Genomic DNA, 15,005 nt, shown 5'->3' with positions numbered 1-15,005 from the left:
TTTGTTTTTTTTCTTGCATTCATTAATTGATAAAATAAATAAGATATCCACATCAGATTTTTCAGGATAATTACTGACCACCCATTCCCATTCCCATCCACATTTCATGGAATCACCACGCGCTCCTGCCTTCAACTCGGAAATGTAATCCCGCACCGCAAGCAACAACCTGCGGGAATCCACCTCTACGTGTCCCGTCACCATGAAGTGAAGAAGCCAGTACTCTCTTCTATCCCAACTAGGCAAAAACTGTAATGCTGTAAACTTCTGCATATTTCACCATCTTATTCTGGCCAAGAACCGTTCATTCATTCAGATATGAAATGTCTGACTACTTTCTCATGTGATGTTTTGGGATGTGTATTACAGCGATGTGTGCAACTTAAGTATTTTTTTAAACATGCAAGGATATCTAGTTTACTTAATACAATCTACCTCAAACAAAGTTTATAAAAATCTTTAAAAGATATGATACCACATTGCCAAGAACCTTGTAAACATTTGCAGGTTCTTTACCATCATTTTACTGTATGGTGTGTATTGTTGAGACTTTTTGTTTTGTTAGGACAATAAAAGATGAACACATAAAAGTTGCAAACTGTTCTAAACAAACAACCAACATATTGTGTTGTTACAATATCTTCCCAGGATGTCTTGCATGGTAGAAGAATTGAACGCAATAAATTAGAAGTCAGTTATGAACGACACATAAGTATAGAAGATCTGAGTGTCAAGCTTCCGGACAATGATTCACTACACCATGACTTACGCAAACTTGCCAAAGAAGATTCTTGATTATCTGTCAAAGAAAAACCATAACACATCCAACCCCCGTTGAATTTCACATCTCAGAGGTGACTCATGTCTAATAAAGATAACCTTCTAAAAAGCTGGGAGTCAGAAGGATTCAAGGCTCATGGTGATGAGGATAAGTTCTTGTGGTGGAGCCTGAAGATTGATGAAAAGTGGCCACCTAGGAAGAGGGCCCCCTCTTTAGCACAACCCGTAGAAATGTGCACCCAGGAAACCCAGGGACACACGCAAGGAGCCAAGCTGCCCCTAGTGGTACAGTCTCTGACTTCGTCCTCCTAGATGCCTTTCAAGCTCCTCCAGCGGCCTGTTGGTTGGATGCATGTGCCTCTCCTTACAGTTGCCCCCCTCAGTCAGTTTTCACTCACGCCACCTTGCGTTTCAACCGACAGATTCCACACCACAAAGGGGGGGAAATTACTTCCAAGCCCAGAGTGGTGTAAGCGGTTCGAGGGCCCCATTAGCTAGGGAGCTGTACACAACACGGGGCCCACCCCCACGTGTCGACTGGAATCCATACCCGCCACGAAGGGGAAGAAGTTGTCCTCATTGCTATAGCGATCTGAGTGACTATGGTATTTCAGATGACTCGGATGACCCATGGTCATACCGACCCCAAGGCCCTCACAAGGGACATAGAGCGCTTCGGCCCGAGTAGTTGAGATTCAAACATCGACCGTTATCTCAGAGAAATTGAGCGCTGCCTTGTTGACTTGCCTCATGCTTCATCACATGAAAAACTCAAGCTCATATGGAAGACCATGGTGAGGAGTGTCCATGTGTTCATGGAAAGGTTACCGACTGGTACCAGAGACCGCTATTCAGCTCTGTGTAAAGCTCTATGCAAGGAGTATTCACTGTATATTGACAAAGCCTCCGCTGCCCTAGGTGCTTTTGCCAGTATTACAGATGCCTGAGAACCGCATACTTCCAAGGACGTAACACATCAGGTCTGGAGGAGGAATGGGCTTTCAAGTCTCTCTTCATTCACAACCTCCACGAGAGTGTGTGATATGACAGGCAACCCCACCATGCAGGAAATCAGAAGGTACGCACAACTGCCGTGGGAGGCAGGCGTGCACCCTGCTTGAGGGCACGAGGGTGATGCCAGAGTTTTAATTGGCCAGGACCTACTGGACCGACTGGCTCTGCTCATTGACTGCTGTTGTGGAAACATGTGGGCTCAGGTTGACACACCGAGGCCACTTGGTGCAGAAAACCGTTCGCCAGCTTCAGATGGACAAGTCGCCATCATCCAGGAGTCCAGAGGACCCCTACCAATGTTTATGCCTCCTCCAGAGCCTGACCCTGGCTCTGATCCTTCTATGCCACCTGCGAGCCCACAGCTGCCACAGGTTGATAGTCAAAACTCATTTCATGACCATGAGTCTTTCCTTTGTTTACTGAAGAACACAAACTTAACCCTGTACAGGCCCCACATAGTGGCACTTGTAGCACTCTGGTCAGAAACTCCTCCATTCTTTACACCGCGAAGTCACCGCATCCTTTTGGCACAGTCACCACAATGTCTAAAAGTGATTGTGGTATGCGCCCTCTCCGTTCGGATTGGGAAAAGGCAGGTCATGCATTTTGTGAGTGTAGTCCCTCAACTCCAACCCCCGTTCTTCGTGGGGGCAGACCTTCTGTTCAGACTAGGCACTGAGTTGGACACAGTCAACCAAGTTCTGTGATCCCAAGCCCGGGGCGAGAGGCATTCTCTGACCGTTGAGGTAGAACACATGATATCCAGCCAGATCATTCCCCAGGTGTGCCAGGTTGCTAGCGAGGTAGATATGACTATCCCTGCATGAACAGCAGGTGTTCCCATCCACCTGGTGATCTCGAAAGGACAGAAGATACCTGGTCCACAGGTGTTCCTCCAACCTTTGCCCTGCTTCTAGGAACTCAATCTGAACGTCTGCGGCACGCACCTGCTCGGGTTGAGCCACCACTCAACCTTGGTTCAGAACCTGACACTCGTCCCAATTCAGGTGATGATGCGGTGACCGCTAGGAATGTTGGTTGATAACTCATTTCATGATTTCGAACTGACTCTGCCAGTGATAGCAGAATTACCTCCATCACTAGCCAGGGACGACAACCTGGATGGTCAATCTGCAGAGCTACCCTGGGCACCAGAGATGACATGGTCGTATACTCTCTTGTTACTCAACCCGGAGACACAACCCCTGGTGACAACAGAACCTGTTCCTCACCAGAGGAACCCTATGTTGTCTTTGAGGCCGAGATCAATGAGCAGCTTGCCAAAGCAGATGCTTTAACAACAGAGGATCAGAGAAATGCGCTTCGGAAACTCATTATTTCCAGCCAATCTTCTCGAGAGATTCCCATGACTGTGGGGTCACCCTGAATGCCAACACTGTGTCTGTGATGGGCAACCAAGCCCAGAATCCTTACTTGTCACCACTCTGCTGCTCCCATCATAGTTTTATCTCTCACTTTCCCACATGGAAAGAGAACGGCATGAGGAATGCGAGAAACAAGGAAGTCAAGCACTTGGAACTCTTCCTGGCTTGCGACCGACTTGGGAATGACAGTGTACTGGTAAAAGGTCATTCCCAAATCTCCAGTCCTGACAAAGATGGTAATGATGAAGCCGACCGCCTCGCCAAGCTAGGCACGGAACAGGGCACGGCTTGGGAGTTCCGAGACGAGTGGCTTCCAATTACCCAAAAATGTGCAGTAAATGCAATCACCCGTCAGCATGCAAAAGAAAGGCGAGAAGGCCTGCAGACCCGGTGATGCATATCTGATCACCACGCAGGAACAAGACCCAACCATCCAAACCGTCCGGCAGCGGGTAGCAAACACTGCAACACAAGGGGCCTCTCAAATCTAGTCCTTAACTCCCTTCCTCATCCCTAAATACCACCAATGCAACCCTAGCCTCTCAGAGTCATCACACTGCAGGCCAGTCACAGCGTCAGTCCAGTCATGATAGAAGGCAACAAGTTGACTTCAAGAGAGGTTGTAGAGGAAGAGGAGGTGGAAAAGGTGGATCAGCACACCACATAATACGTACACCAGGGGTGGCACGCTGCGACAAGTTCTCACAATCTTCAGAAAAGATCAGTTATGTCAACTCTACCCCACTGAACAACACATCACAAGTAGAAAGTGCAGCACAAGGAGAGGCATGTGAACTCAATGATAATGCAGCACAGCTCAGGCAGCCTTTGACCAGTGAAGAAAAACCTGTTTCTACAGACTGTGGACATGATGAGAGCCAACAAAAAGTGGATATTTCAAAAGAGGTTACTCAGACAATTTAACAGGAAAGGGAACGTATGAGTAGAGGATGGAAGCGTGGTAGTCGTGGCTCAGGACGACATTATGGACACTGGCAGGAGAGGAACTTTAAGGGAAACTGGGATATTTCTGGGGGTGTCAGCCACCGTGGAGGAAGACATAGAGCCAGAGAAGGAGGGGCTGGTTATCATCACAGAGGGGGAGGGTCTCAGAGGAGGCGGGAGGGGTTTGCATCAGAGAGTGGAAAAAGAGTTTAGAAAGGAAGGAGTGCTCTGACAGTGGGAGAGGGGAGGTACAGGCAGTGAAACAAGAATACCTCCCAGTTTCACCAGCTGTATTTTTATCATTTCAGTGTCCATAATAAAATTCTGCACAAGCATTTAATTGACTTAGGCCTATGTTTTTCATCTGTTCTCAGGCACAATGATGTTCCTGTAGCTTAACTGGTAGAGCATGGTGCTAGCATTGCCAAGATCTTGGGTTTGATTCCCAGGAAACTGATAAAATGAATACCTTGAATGCACTGTAAGTCACTTTGTATAAAAGTGTCTGCTAAATGCATAAATGTAAATGTAAACCCCACCATGTGAGTCAGAGGAGCTACATGCTCTCCTTCGCAACCAGCCACATTTTAAACTGGAGAAAAGTTTGCTGGTCTATACCCAAACTGACCAGGGACCAGCTCGCTGGGTTGTCCCAACCGATCATAGGGGAGTGATGCTAGCCCACACTCACTACTCCCCTGTTGGAAGCCACCAGGGTTACAAGGCCAACCTCAAGACCCTCCAGCAAGTCGTTTATTGGCCATCGATGGCCCACGACACCCAGTCCTATGTCAAAGGATGCCTGGTCTGTAGCCAGTTCCATGACAATCGTGCCAAAATCAAACAGAGTCCAAAACAGACTACAGACCCCATGAAGCCATGCTCACTTTACACCTACTCGTGAGATTCTGAAGGATTGATCTCTCAACTCTCAACTCTGAACTATTGGATGAAGCGCACGACAGAACGTGCCCCCAACCATGACGTCATTGAGAGCATAAAAACCTCGGAGAGCTTTCTAAGCTTTGCTTCCAGCAACAGTATGTGCCGTGTCTAGTTGCAGCCCTGCTGCTCCCAGGTGTAGCCTGGTTGCCCAAGGAAGTAATGTACGTACCTGAAACTTTGGCCATACAACCTCCATCTCACTGGACGAGTTGAGATTTCTCCGTGTTCCACCGAGCACACTAATGGATCCGAAGGAGACCGCAGAGAAATCCGTGTCTTCACACATTTGCCTGCAGAAGTGTAGAAAGAAGATTTCCCTTCCCTCTTCAACCAAGTCGTTCACTGTTTTCTCTGCCGCCCGCCAACAGAGCGAGAAAACAGCCTCCCGTCATCACCCGAGCTTCGAGGAACCAAGTCGGAGTCAAACGACGGACGAACACACATTCTACCCACATCCTCATGCAATTCAAGTAAGAGGTTTACATCTGGGCAGAGATAGATTATTATAGTGTCTTATTTTTGTGTTTGAAGGCTATTGCTTATACAGTTTACGGACCACTGAGTCCGCTCATTGCTGCTAATAATATTCAAGGTATTACTATAACGTACTGTTACCACAGATGAGATTTGCTGTGTTGTCATCCAACCATGTTGGACTGTTGTGTATTTCTGCCATCGCGGGTGAGACCGGCACACTAAGTTTATCATTTAAAGAACCAAAGACTGCGGCTGACGGATTATGAGCTGTTCACCGTGTCTCTGAGTGATAAACTAACAGTTGCTTTCTCTCCCATGATTACGATAACCAGCTTCGGTGCAGTCACTCTGTTCTCTCTCTCTCTCGTACTAACCACAAACACACCGACCCCTCACAAACATACCCGCATACACATTTGTAGAGTAGATAACTTGGCAATAAAGCTCAGCTTTGTCCCTAAGTTATCGTACAAGCTGAGACACGCGCTAAATGGGCAGACGCCATTAACCAGTCTCTCTCCGCCAACATTCACGGCCATATTCTCTGGCCGGAACCCTTGCGTGACATACTCTCCACGAGAGCCACGTCCACCATTTTGACACACTCCTTACACACACACACACGCACACACCTATCCACACACACACACACACACAGACACACACACACATATACCTTCCTCTCGTGTATCATAGGCTTATTTGTTACCATATCTAATCATGTTACTGTTTAGTTTGTAGTTGGAAATTGGAAGTTTATTGACTGCATTGTATTGATTAGTAATTGATATTACTGCATCAATAAACTTTGTTATACTTTAAAGAGAATTGTTTGGTATTGCTTTGCATGCACCTGTGTCAAGGGCTGGCAGGCGATGTCAGTGCTCGGATTCAAGCCTTCATTGTTTTCCTTTTGAATGTCGATGTTCTCTGGACGTCGACTTTCCGAAGAGAACAATCCTTTGCTTTGTTAATTATTATTATATAATCAAGCTGAATCAACAATAATCAATAATCATTTTTAGAGATAGAGTTCTCAACATTGGTGAAGGGTTTGGTGAAATTTGGCAAAGAGTTCAGGCAGTTCTGGCTCACGCTGCTAAATCTTTTCAACTCATCTGAATGATGGGGTGCATTCCATTCAGAAGTGATTATCATCTCTACACCCTATATCCTTCAAAGACTTTACCCTCCATTGTGTGGAGAGTAGTACCCTCCGAAAGCGTGGGGCTCAAAAATAGTGGTCATTTGGTCATTTTTGGGGAATTTTTGTTTGGAACGACCCTAAAGTTTGGCTACCATTATCAAGCTTCCATTGAAAAGCCCTGCAAAGGCATAATTTAAGCCTTTTCAAAGTGTCCAAAAATCTCCTAGACTACATTACACTGACAGCATGTTTAAATGAGCTACGAGTCTGTTTTGGAATGTTTGTAATTTCAAAGTTCAGCTCTCAAAACGTACACACAAGCCCCTTAATCTTCTTTCTTTCTTAATTTCTTACTATAAAAACTGTAAAAACTTCTAACTTAAAGCATTTAAAGCTTTCAGACAAGGTGTTGTCAGACCAACATTATAGTTTGTCTCAAACTTTTCGTATCTAGTTTAATCAATACTTTTGAACCACACAAAGTAAAACATCAATATTTTCTTTTTTCCAACCACCTAAGCCAAGTTTTATTGAATTTTTTGTAATGTAAGGCAAACATGCAGTTATAGCAATGAATAGTATAATAAACGTTTTTGTTCGACAGCCCTTTTATACAAAGAATAAAGCTTAACCATATGAAACTAAACATGAAATAATAGTCAGAAAATAATGAAATTTTTAGCACATGTTGCTTGAATTCAATAAATACTAATGAAATATCAGTAACAATATAAACATTATTGTTCATTTTACTTTACCCAAATCAGCAAAGATTTCACATAAAAAAAGATGAGTGCATCAAAACATGAAGGTAGCTATTTTGGAAATTATGTTACAATTCTTCCAGAAGAGCATGGAAACTTTCACCAGGAGACAGTAGACATCTCATACACCTCGTAATGATGTAGAGGCTTTAGAAAGTCATGTGTCAAATATGATAAGTCTGGTGTTATAAGATTAAAGAGTTTCTCCAAAAATGTAATTGGAAACAGGAAGGCAAAAGGTTCCTATAAGAGGGTTGGGGCCCTCATTATCACAGGGACCTGTTGAGGGGGCCTTGTATAAGCTCTGGTGCCCACATATTTAAAGGTGCAATATGTAACAATTTCCACATAATAGTCGCCCTTTTTTTTGCCAATGTGTGAACGGCTTGTAAGGCAACTTAAAAAATTTGCCCTTTCCATACTTCCTAGGTTGCCTATTAAAGCCTGTAAACTGATTTTCATGCGAAGGGAGCGATCCAAAGGATGTGCGCTCCTGAGAGACTTGCCTAAGACAGTAATAGTTTACCTTCCGCTATTCAACAGCTACAACCAACTGCAACACTAGGTAACATTATTTTAGAGATGGAATCCAGCAAATGTCCGGCTCCCAGCACAACACCGACTCCTACACAAACTCCCGAGTAAGCAAAAAAACAATAAAACATAATAAATAAAATATTTATCTACAGAATCCCATCTAGTTAAGTTGTTAAGTTCTAGTTATTGTGAAAACTAGAGTGAACTTCGGCAGGGCATTTGATTCCTGGAGGGACCTTCATTCGGTTTTGGGGATCAAAACCGACCCTGAATTGGCATTCTTCTTATAGGACAGGTAAGCTTACATAACTGCAAAGCATGTGAAATATAGTGCCATAAGAATTGATCTGTGTAATTTTAGCTAAACTACAATAACACATGAAATGAATGCTACACAATGTTCAAGATAATGCAAAAAGACCCATTCATTAGTGTAACATAACTTGGTTATACAGAAAATATATACATTCTATTATTATAAAACAATAGCGCATCAATATATCAAAATGACAGTTGTGATGCAATACTGAATTGTGTCAACATATTTATAATGTACAGTCTATTTTATATACAGCTACTGTCATCATCCACCAAATTTAGCTAACAGCTATTGATAAAGTAGGCTAGCTAGCTAATGCCGACCTAGGCTATCGTATAAATGCAGTCAATGTATCATGCAAAGAAAAGTGATTACTTCAAACTACAGTCTCGCATAGCCAGACCTATATCTACACTTTGTTTTAGCCCTGTTCAAGCACTGGAGAGTCAAATATAATATACAGTCTCAAAGTTTGTAGTGAAACAATCATAACTGTGTAATTTTAATTATGCTACCTCATCTGTCAGCATGATGTCAGTGAATCACGTTGTCTCTTTGTACTTTACGTCATTGTTTTGGTCGATGGAGTGTGTGCATGAGCACGAGCAACAGGTAGCTGGCTGCAGTTCACTTAACGGCCACAGGTGTCATTAATAACAAGGGTTTCTGAATCTTACATACTGCACCTTTAAGCATATATAAACATTTGTTTTCAAGGTTGATGGGACACGAGACCTAGCAGCCCAGGCCCCCCCCCCCCCCGGGCCCCTGGTAGTCAAGAGCCCCTGGACACTGGCCCGGTCATCAGCAGAGGCTCCATGTTTTGCCAGTACGTTAACAAGTGGAGACGCAGAGACGCTTTTTTCACACACGCATGTCAAGGTGATACCCCAAGTATTTTGACTGTAATACCACAGGTACCTCCTGACCACCCAAATCTGAGTGGTGCCAGCAGAGGAGGATTTTTTGCTAAGCATATCCTTATTTCAACAAACTTTTTACAGTTGAGAAGCATATTATTATCTTTTGCCCAAGTCTCCAGAGCCTGTGCCTCCATTTCCATTTTGTTATCACTCCCAATGTCTTTTAACTTAATAGCTCGAGATATCCCAATATCTTCAGCATAGACTGTCTCTAGCGTATCACTGAAAATCACATCATGAGTTGACATGTGAAGTAGGAAAAGGTATGGTGAAACAACTCCACCTTGGGGCACCCCTGATGTCACAGCTTTCCAAGAACTGCATTTGCCATTTTCAACCACTCTTTGTCATCTTCCTGTTGTGTAACTGTGCAACCAAGTCAACAGCTGTGGACAGAGGTTAAGTGTTGTTAAATGCTGAAATAGCTTTGCATGTTCAACTCAATCAAATGCTTTTGACATGTCTGCCAATAGCACTCAGATCATATTTGGCTGATGTGAATCTGTCTCCCTTAGCCATGTGTGTGTTTTTAACCAGAGCATTTGCTGTACTATGTTTAGGCAGATATGCGTACTGGTTTTTGCATTCTTTCAAAGCTGTTGGCATAAGTTTCTTCAATACAAATCTCTCCTGAATCTTTCCAATGCAGGAAGTTAAAGAAATTGGTCTCCAAAAAGATTTTTCACTCTGAATAATATAATTACAAATGATTTTGCATTTTAAGTTAGTTAGCTCCTTGAACTCATCAGCAACCTGTTTGCAGCTCTGACTCTTCGTTGTCCATACTGTTCTCCCTGCTGGATCACTCCAATAATCTGCTCATGTTGATTATAAAAAAAAAAAAAACATATGGCTCATAATAAAATGGAGTTTTGTGGAGAACAGAAGTTATCGACCCATTTCACACCAGAATTTATTAGAATTTTATTTGAGTTAGAGGTGACTCATGTTACTAAAAATGAGAACCTTGTGAGGATCTAGTCCGAGGTATTCAAGCCCATGATATATTCTCATTATAAAAGCTGAGCATTACTTAAGACATTGTGTTTCCAAAGAAAACAAAACATATGAGATATTCCTGAGCAGAGATTAAAAACGTTCCAACTGAACGAAAATGAACAAAAAATTTTCCAGAATGTAACCGAAACGGGAACAAAGTTCCTTTCAATTGTTCTGGAGTAAAAACATAATTTTTAAATGTCGGTAACTGGTTAATTTCGTTCCGATAATTTTTTTTCATGAAACCAAAGCCTAAATGGTTTATTACTGTACATTTTCAGAATACACTTTCTATTGCCCCAAAAATTAGGCTTCTCTCATTTTAGTAGAACATAAGCTTGTGCTTTGATTTATTTAATATTACATCTTGACACATACAGTGCATCCGGGAAGTATTCACAGCACTTCACTTTTTCCACATTTTGTTATGTTACAGCCTTATTCCAAAATGGATTAAATTCATTATTTTCCTCAAAATTCTACAAACAATACCCCATAATGACAACGTGAAATAAGTTTGTTTGAAATCTTTGCAAATGTATTAAAAATAAAAAAACTAAAAGAAATCACATGGACATAAGTATTCACAGCCTTTGCTCATTACTTTGTTGAAGCACCTTTGGCACCAATTACAGCCTCAAGTCTTTTTGAGTATGATGCTACAAGCGTGGCACACATATTTTTGGGCAATTTCTCCCATTCTTCTTTGCAGGACCTCTCAAGCTCCATCAGGTTGGATGGGGAGCGTCAGTGCACAGCCATTTTCAGATCTCTCCAGAGATGTTAAATCAGGTCTGGCCACTCTACCATACAGGCCTGATTGGTGGAGTGCTGCAGAGATGGTTGTTCTTCTGGAAGGTTCTCCTCTCTCCACAGAGAAACGCTGGAGCTCTGTCAGAGTGACCATCGGGTTCTTGGTCACCTCCCTGACTAAGGACCTTCTTCCCCGATCGCTCAGTTTGGCTAGGCGGCCAGCTCTAGGAAGAGTCCTGGTGGTTCCAAACTTCTTCCATTTACGGATGATGGAGGCCACTGTGCTCATTGGGACCTTCAATGCTGCAGAAATTTTTCTGTACCCTTCCCCAGATCTGTGCCTCGATACAATCCTGTCTCGGAGGTCTACAGACAATTCCTTGGACTTCATGGCTTTGTTTGTGCTCTGACATGCACTGTTAACTGTGGGACCTTATATAGACAGGTGTGTGCCTTTGCAAATCATGTCCAATCAACTGAATTTACCACAGGTGGACTCCAATCAAGTTGTAGAAACATCTCAAGGATGATGAGTGGAAACAGGATGCACCTGAGCTCAATTTTGAGTGTCATGGCAAAGGGTGTGAATACTTATGTACATGTGATTTTTTTTTATTTATTTTTTATTTTTTATAAATTTGTAAAGATTTCAAACAAACTTCTTTCACGTTGTCATTATGGGGTATTGTTTGTAGAATTTTGAGGAAAATAATGAATTTAATCCATTTTGGAATAAGGCTGTAACATAACAAAATGTGGAAAAAGTGAAGCGCTGTGAATACTTTCCGGATGCACTGTATGTTATTGCAACTTGACACATCACTTAATTTCTCTTCCAAAATTTACTAACGCTGCCAAAACACTTCATACATGTCTCAAAATCAGCTCGTTGTATTAAAACATCACAAACATTCTCAGCCCGCAAACACAGATTGTTGTTCATAACACAAAAACCTTAAAAACATTAAATACTGGTAACATATGACTTATTTATTTTTTGCCAAGCATCTCTTGGATTTTTACAAACATGCACAGGATGTGCAGGATGCTCTGCAGTGCAAGTTACACTACCGGTCAAAAGTTTTGAAACACTTATTCTTTATTAGAATTTTTTTTTTTTTTTTTTTTTTTTCTTCACATTTTAGAATAATAGTAAAGTCATCAAAACTATGGAATAACATAAATGGAACTATGAGAATTATGTTGTGACTAAACAAAATCCAAAATAAATCAAAACTGTGTTATATTTTAGCATCTTAGTAGTCAGTAGTCACCCTTTGCCTAGAATTTGCAGACATGTACTCTTGACATTTTCTCAACCAACTTCTTGAGGTATCACCCTGGGATGCTTTTTAAACAGTATTGAAGGAGTTTCCATTTATGTTGGGCACTTATTGGCTGCTTTTCTTTATTATTTGGTCCAAGACATCAATTTCAAAAACTTTTTTATTTTGGGGGTCACGTGATGCCATGCGAGGAGCGGACGTGTGAGCGGCTAGCTCTGCGCACTTTGCTGTTTTTTTAATTATTTTCATGTTATAACTGGTGAGATTCGATATATCCAATTACATATTTATGCTTTGAGGTAAACATGGCAAAGAAGTCAAAATCCTCAGACTCTGGAGACATTAAAAGACACTTACTTGTTCAGGCTGAGGCCTCTGACGGGACTGCAAGCCGGGGACTCGATTTGGAAGGCACGTCGGGAGATGAAATCCAGCGTCAAATGTCCAACATCTCGGTGATGCTGACGAAGGTTGTTGCTGATTTGGATGATCTCGCTGTAATACGTCGATCAATTACGGCGGTGGAAACAAAATTCTCTGAATTGGTCACAAGAGTAACAGAAGTTGAAAAACAAATTGATTATCTGGAATTATCGGAAAGGGAATTATCTGCTAATCCGCCCGCATCCAAAATAGACTTGGAACACATTTTGGGAAAAGTTGAACATTTCGAAAATATGAACTGAAGGAATAACATACGAATATTTGGAATTCCTGAGCATGAAGAGAGCAGAGATATGGTGAAATTCCTGGAAGAGCTCTTCCCGAGACTGCTCGACATGGCAGGCCATAAGCTGGAAATCGAGCGAGCTCATAGTCCCGGCTCGTGGATCTGCTGGGGGAGACAGGCCCCGATCGATTCTGGCCAGATTTCTGAGATCATCCGATAAAGAACTCGTGTTGCGCCAGGCGAGGAGCAAAGGAAAGCTTTCTTGGAAGAATCACAGTATTTTCTTCTTCCCGGACTTTGCGAATGCGACAAGAGAGAAACGCGATTGGTTAAAGAAATGTAAGAAACTCTTACATCAACGGAAGATCGCTTTTGCACTGACGTTTCCAGCCAAACTGAGAATAGACACCAAGGATAGCAGCAAAGTATTTTTATGCCCCAAAAAGGCACTGGCCTTCATACAAACTATGGGTGAGTAAACCATTGGGTGTTTCTTATGTGAGTTCAATGTTCAGTGCCTCAATTGTCTGAGGAAGCTGGGTGCCATTTTTGTTTCTTTATGCGTTGGCTCCGCCTGGCGACTGGAGTTTGTTTGTGGCATGACACTCCAAGAAACCTTTGCATTGATGGAAGATCACTTTTACACAGAAGTTCCCGGCCAGATTGTTAATGGACACTATGGATGACTGCAAAATATTTACATGCTCACATAAAGGACGTCTTTTATAAAGTTGTTGGACTGAGTAAGTCATAATGTATTTTTTTTAGGCGGCCTCCGAGTGAATTTGGCTCAATACACACTTGATCATCCGAGGAACCGGGATGCCTGTTTTGTTTCTTTATGTGCTGGCTCCGCCTAGAGTTTGTTTTGTGGAATAATACTCCACCGGGTCAGCTGTGGATGAATCTGATCATTTTTGTTGCTTACACCTCCTGTTGGCGGGAGTTTGTTTTTGTGGAGTATTTTTAAGGGACATTAGAATGATTACATCATCTGCTGAACTCATAACAGCCGGCTCACTGAACAATTGTCTGTCTGTCCGAGGAAACTGAACGGCTTTATATCAGCTGGAGTTTGTTTTGTGGAGGAACACAACTTCAAGACAGTTTTGCGAATGAATCTACACATTCTTTGTGTTTATTCTGCCTATTGGCTGGAGTTTGTTTTACAGAGTATTTTCTGTGATGTAATTTTGCCTCACAAAACCTGTGCAGAAGCACATAGTCCTATAATATTTTGAGGAGACTTAATTTACTGATGGACTCAATCCTTGATCATAGTGAAGCCAAAGTGTGTAAGCCCCCTAGAGCAACAGTGACACTTCACAAGATGTGTAAAAATCTTGGTCTTGTAGATATCTGGCGACCTTTGAACCCATCTGGTAAGGATTATACATTTTTTTCATCAGTTCATAAAATTTATTCTAGAATAGATTTTTTTTAAATTTCTAAATCCCCCATTCTATCTGTTGTTGATTGCTCAATTGGAAATATCTTAGTCTCAGATCATGCTCTGGTGAGTTTAGTGATGTTGCTACATACAGAGAAAAAGAAATCATATAGTTGGCACTTTAATGTATCCCTTTTGCAAAATCCTGATTTCCAACAAATGTTAAAGACTGAAATCAGTATTTATATGGAGACCAACTGTTCCTCAGTATCCTCGGTGGCCTTGGCTTGGGAGGCACTTAAGGCTGTTCTTAGGGGTCGGATCATACAGTATGCCTCATTCATCAAAAAATCTAAAGCACGAGAACTCATGGATTTGGAAGGGACTATTAAAAGTGCCGTAGCAGAGCTGAAGCGCCGAATGTCATCTGATGGCCTCAGAGAATTGACCCAACTGAAATATAGATATAATACTATTTTGTTGCGGAAAGTGGAATTTTGGTTATTCAGGGCAAGACAGTTATACTTTGAGTCGGGTGACAAAGCAGGAAAACTTTTGGCTAGATATATAAAGCAGAGAGTGTCTTTGTCTACCATTCCCTCAGTGAAATCTGCTGGTTGTGAAATTTTTACCTCAGCCATTGATATTAATAATGCCTTTAAAGAGTTCTA

Source organism: Myxocyprinus asiaticus, chromosome 9, assembly GCF_019703515.2.
Source record: "Myxocyprinus asiaticus isolate MX2 ecotype Aquarium Trade chromosome 9, UBuf_Myxa_2, whole genome shotgun sequence".
In the NCBI taxonomy this organism is placed as follows: Eukaryota; Metazoa; Chordata; class Actinopteri; order Cypriniformes; family Catostomidae; genus Myxocyprinus; species Myxocyprinus asiaticus.
Note: the sequence above shows the minus strand (reverse complement) of the source record.